We start from the raw sequence: 6053 nt of genomic DNA on the forward strand, positions 1-6053 counted from the left end.
GCAAGTTTGAAGGATTAAATGCCACTCTGTAGCAAGATGCAGGTGGCTGCCATTTCTTGCAGCTATTTTGCAAAGCTCTGTTCTTATTTTGCAAACTGGCCTTTATGGCTGTCTGACAGTGACACTGCAGTGAGTAATGCAAAGGCAATCTGAAGAGTGTTAAATTCAGTGCTAGAGATTATAGCCTGTGGTTACATCTACAGCATGTTTCATAAAATGTTTTTTGCTTTTCCTACACTTACCAAGTGTTGCTCTAGCAGAGGAGGCTGGATGTTACAGAGTTGCAAAATCATTTTAAAAATAAAAATAACATTACTTCCACTCTGAGCACAAGATTGGCTTTGAGAAAAAAAGAGGTGGCCCTGGCGCAAAACAGTGTTTGGATGACACACTCTTGACTCATTACTTTTGTTCTCCTGTATGTTTGAAGGCTGTCTACATGAATGCCTTTCCCTAAAAGGAGTATAGTGAAAATTTGGCAATTAAAAAGTTGGACCGGTAAGATCCTCCCCCAACTCTTTCTGGGACAAGACTACATTGCTGCCTGTTTCCAAAAAACTGGTTTTATGTAGCAGCCATAGTCTTAAGCGTGCAGGAGACTTGGAGTGCTATTGCCAGATCTCTGCTTTTCAAAGGCATGCAGAATGTTTGCTTTTGCCCATATCCCTGTGGTCAGCCTTCCTAGTCAAAATTTTGAGTGTTAGAATTTGAACCTGGCCTGTCCAGTTTAGGATAATGCCCCACTTTTTCCACAGAGAAGTACAAAAATTATTAAATATTTCAGATCAGCTTGCTCAGAGTGCTTGAAAGTTGGAAATTCTCTGTAATATTTTTTGGATTATGGTTAGTCCTGAAGGGTTTGCTTCAGTTGCATCTTAAAATCATCTATCTTGCATTTGTGTAGATATTTTCTCAGGTGTAGTAATGAGCAAAGGATTTAGGGAAGGATGTGTCTGTGCATTTATCTTTGGATTCAGTTGACAAACCAGAGGAGTGGCCTTAAGGTCTCTATCCTGGTGTGCTGCCCCTAATGCTGGCTGGGATTATACTTTGAGAAAGAGGGTGAGCAATAACACCAGTGATGTTTTCACAGCCTGAAGTGGTGGGTGACTAAGAGTAGCCTGGAGAGGGATTGGCCACAGCACCTCTGTGGTGCTGGGGAAGGGGAAAAGCAGCAACCAGCAGCTTCAATGTCCTCAGGCATAAGAGGCAGGAATGTGCCAGGATTTTTTGGCAGAGCAAACCAGATTTTTAGGAATAGATGAGCACTGAGCTCCCATTGAAATGCTCTACAGTATCCACATTTTAAAAATGAGATGTGGAAGCTGTTAGTAACTCAGAACAAAGGAAAGGCAAAACTGAATGCAGCCTCTGACCTTATCAGTTTGAACAAAGAGCCAACCTTCAACCAGTTGACTGGATCAGATCCATGAGTAAACATGTTGACACACTGCTGTTAGAAATGAGTTGCTCTGAACCTACAAATGGATTTGTTTGAAGGCAGATTTCACAGAAGGCCAGCCTTTTTTTTTTTGTCTTCTTTTTTCCCCTCTTACTTTTCCTGAACTTAAGGCTTGAAGCGTCTGAAATGTTGATGCCTCACATGCAGGTCTCCCTGTGATGATCTTCCACAGAAAGGCTAATGTTTGCCTGGGACAGATAGCATCCATGTCAAGTATCCTTTTGCCAAAAGCACAAGCTGAGCTATCTGTGAAGCATTATAGAAAAATCCTTTCAGACCCTGACTAGATTCTGTCTGTTAGAAAAATAGGTATATGAATTGGAATAATACTCTGCTGTTGATTAAATGATACTGCCTTATGTTTATAATAGAATTGCAAACTTCATGGTGTTTTTTAGTTCTTGTATACAGATAAATTTGGGTTAAGTTTTAAGGGGGGTGTAAGGGAACTGCCTTAACATGGTGCTAGCATCTCCTTATTGCAAATAGAGCACAGGTGAACATTTTAGCTCTGCTGCAAAGGGAGTGCTTCATTTAGCTCTTGTTTTGGTAATCACAGCCTTGTGTGAGGCAGGACTTTTGAGAGCTCCGAAGTTTGATCTTGGTCTGTACCCACTGAAAGGAGAATAACTTGAAAAAAAATTCTCATTTTTCATGCTCTGTAGTTCAGGTAATAAAATAAGTAGTTAAACATCACTTTAATACAAAAAGGAAAAAAACACCATAGAAATAGCTGGGATAGAAGTGGTAACACAGGTGTGAGAAGATGAAGATGAGTAAGTGCCAGTTTTTAATGTTGTAATTACTTGTAGTAATCCACCCCTCCAAGGTTAATGGAGTTCTTTAAATGGCAGGAGGAGGGGAACCCTCGAGTTGAAGTTGCAGTGTGTAGGTAGGCAAATGATAAAATGTTAAAAATTATGTATGTTGGCAGGCAAGGCTTCTAACAAACTGGACTTTAAACATAAATATTTTGGCTGTTGAAACCTGTGAGCAAAAATCCATATGAAGAGTGGGGGGTGGGTGTTTGTTTTTAACCCAAAGTTAATTCACCTTGGGAAGCCTAAGGCCAGCAGGGACAATTGGTCAGCTCAGGTTATCAATATTATCTTATCTCTCCATGGCTGTACTGCACATAATTCATGTGATTTCCTTCCTTCCTATCTCATAACTAACTGTGTGCATATATGTACACAGATGGGCATTTAAAATAAAAAGCTGGATCATAAACTTTTCAAGGAAGTCACCTGGTCTTATGGCCCAACTGCCTGGTGTGCCATTAGCGGCAGTTTGTGAGTTTGTGTTAGCTATGGGGACGCTCAGAGCTCAGCAGGTACTGCAATGAGTGACAAAAACTGTTACTGCTTCAGGATCTTACTCTTTTCCAGAAATGGCACAATATACAAGCTGGGACTTGAGCAGCTTGAACTTCTGGTTGTGCTTTCCCCAACTCTGACTTTTCCATGGACGCATATAAGAATTACTTTGAGATTTTGAGACAGTCAGGGGTTTCAAAATGGGACATAAACACTGTGCTTTGGGTTTATTGTTAAGCCTCATCTTCCATGTCTACTGGCCGTTTGTTTAGAAAACGGCCTCCAAATTTTCTCAATTTCCATGAGCAATGTTAAAATGTGTGGAAAGTACAAGAAGTTGTTGTACGGTTGTTTTAGGTTGCTAAAATGGAAGATCAGTTGTCTTTGGAGCTTGTTCTGTGGACATCTTCAGTGACTCTCACAAGCAGCTCATGTTCATCATGTTCTTAAAAATCATGTCCACCCAACATGGATTTCAAATGTCTTTTTCCACAGGTGTATAGTAGGAATTTTCAGTACTAAAATTACTGGCAAGAGAAATGGCAGGAATGGACATGCAAGGAGAGTTTTATGCAAAAGAGAGGCCTTTTCTAACCAGCTAAAATTCTGAGCCACCTTCTTATACTCCTGTCTGGGCCTTATTCAGTTTTTTAGAGCACTGACACTGAGTAGAGTAGCAAGTGCTGGTACTCCCAGTAGTCTACCTCAGTTTATTTTTGGTTTTGCAGGAAAAAATGCCTCCTGAGGGTGGGACACCTGCAGGACTGGAGCCCTCAGGGTGTCTTCACATGACAAATCTCACTGAACTGCCCTTTAAACTGATTTATTGTTTTACTGCTTCCTATAAAAGTGGCTCCCACATGTGAGCAGCGCTGACAGGTGAAGGGCAGGATCTCAGGCAGGGAGCTGCTCCTCTCACAGCTCTGTCTCTGCAGATCCTGGGAGCAAGGGGCAGCAGGAATGGGCCGCTACTCGGGCCGCAGCAGCCGGCTCATCCTCATGTGCGTGCTCAGCCTCGCCATTTTCATCGTTGAGATCTCGGTTGCCTACGTGGGCAATTCTCTCTCCTTGGCCTCAGATGCCTTTGCTGTCCTCTCCCACTTGATCTCCATGATCATCGGGCTGTTCGGCGTCAGGTTCAGCCGCGTCAGGTGGCACAAGGCCAGCACGTTCGGCTTCAGCCGGGCAGACGTCCTGGGGGCTTTCGGCAACTCTGTTTTTGCCGCCGCGCTCATGTTCAGCATCTTCGTGGAGGCTGTCAAGAGGTTTATCAACCCTCAGAAGACTGAGAAAGCGCTGCTCGTCCTCATTATTGGGGTTTCAGGTCTCTTCTTCAATGTGTTGAACTACGTTATCTTCATGGAGTGCTGCTATTGTCATGCACCCCCCGGAGACACCGAAACAGGTAAATAACCTCATGCAGCTGCTCTGCCCCTCGGCACTTCTGCTTGGTTATAGAGACTATTTACTGCTTCTCTGAGATGGGTGAGTAAAATGTAGAGGTCTTCACTCTCTTGTTAGCAAGGGAGGTGGATTTTATGCTTGAACCTGTGCATGTTTCCAGCTATCACCACATGTGTTTATCAGTAAGTTAATGGGCAAGCAGTTTAAGTGTTGTCTCTCCAAAATGTACAGTGATCTGCAAGAGAAATTTCCTCCCTAATCCACTGGCTGGCCAAATATGGGACAAAATGTGCTACCACCCTCAGGGAGATCCTTGCTATGAAATACCTAATCCTGAAATACCAGTCATCCCCAATTTCCACCTCTCAATATTTTAGTAATTCTGCTGTAATTTTTATCAGAGACGCGGTTATCCTTAGAGCAGTGTTCACTGTTTGCAGGAGACAAAAGAATAGGTAAGGGTAAAAGGAGCGTCTCAGCCTTTGTTGATTTGGGAATATGTTGTGAGAATATTAGGATGCTGACTGAAAAAACCTGTGACTACAGAGCTGAGGATTCTCTGCTGATGTTTGTTAACCCGTGCTTGAGAGAGCATGCAGAGGAGGAACAGGCATACTCTGCCGCAGAAACATTTTGCAGGAGGTTCTCTTCGGTGCGCAGTTTTGGCTTTTCAGTTTATTTTCTTAGCATTGGATTTTAAAATTTCTACATTTGGGACGAGAGATGGGGGCTGATTTTTTTATTCCTGCAGGAACTGTCTCACTTTATTTGTTGTAAGATACATGCGACTTCTTTTTTTGTCTCTGTATGTTTTTATATACACATACAAATATATTTCTTAAAACTAGAAATATTTCAGTTGAGATAAGAGCCAGGTATTTGCAAAGTGTAACTGGATGTGCTGGGGAGGAAGCTGAGAGCCTGTCTGAAAAAGCAGGTGCTGTTATATACTGCTCTAGGTGAGGTAAGGTAAGTCTTATGTTTGACGTTCAGGCTGGACAGGGCTTTGGAACTAGAAATTAAAAATTTGTTAGTTTATGTTACAGTCTTTAATGTGTTTTCTGATGGACTTTCAAATTGGAAAATAATTCTGTTCATTATTAAAGGTATCTCCAGATTATATTGAAGCTTTAACTTTGTTGTTGTTTAACATTAAAGCCAGATGCATAACTGATTTTGGTGCCTGCTTGTTTATATGCCCACCTGTTTAAAATTTGAGCTGCTCTTGGTCTAAATTTCTGTGATAAGTAATTATTTGGGGGATTTGATAGGCTTTTATGCTGGGAACTGTCAGCAATTCCTGATGAAGTCTTTGTTTATGATGACTTCTTGGAAGACGGCTTTGAAAATTGTGCTTCTGTGTGAAGGCAGGGAGGAGGAACACATCAGCAGTTATAGAGGAATTAACTGAAATGAATGGTAACTGTGTAGCTAAATTATGTTCTCACTGAATTTCCAGGATCCTTCTTCTAATAACTTTCTGGGACAACACAGACACCCCTCTCCCTCCAAAAGACTCATGTCCAAATACCTGGCAACTCGACTTTGTTTCCAACTGAATTTAGTTTGCATGAGCCAGGGATGAATTTTGTACCATCCCATAAATGTAGTGTGTAAATTTGTTGGTGGTTTTGCTTCTCTGTTTCTGGTACAATTACACTTCTCTGCTTGCAGTAGTGCCTACAGGCAAGATAATGCCATTTTATGCTGTAGAGGGAATGCTCCTCTCTTCTGGACTTAATTTTGCACTTCCCACTTGAGTAAAATTTCATATTTATTTCCTCTAATTTGCTCTATATTCAATCTAAGTGGGATTTTTATTGCATTTCTTTCAAAAGAAATGCTGTTCCCCAGATAGCTGTACTCTGAAA

The sequence above is a fragment of the Corvus cornix genome, chromosome 3 (assembly GCF_000738735.6).
Source record: "Corvus cornix cornix isolate S_Up_H32 chromosome 3, ASM73873v5, whole genome shotgun sequence".
NCBI classification, from domain to species: Eukaryota; Metazoa; Chordata; class Aves; order Passeriformes; family Corvidae; genus Corvus; species Corvus cornix.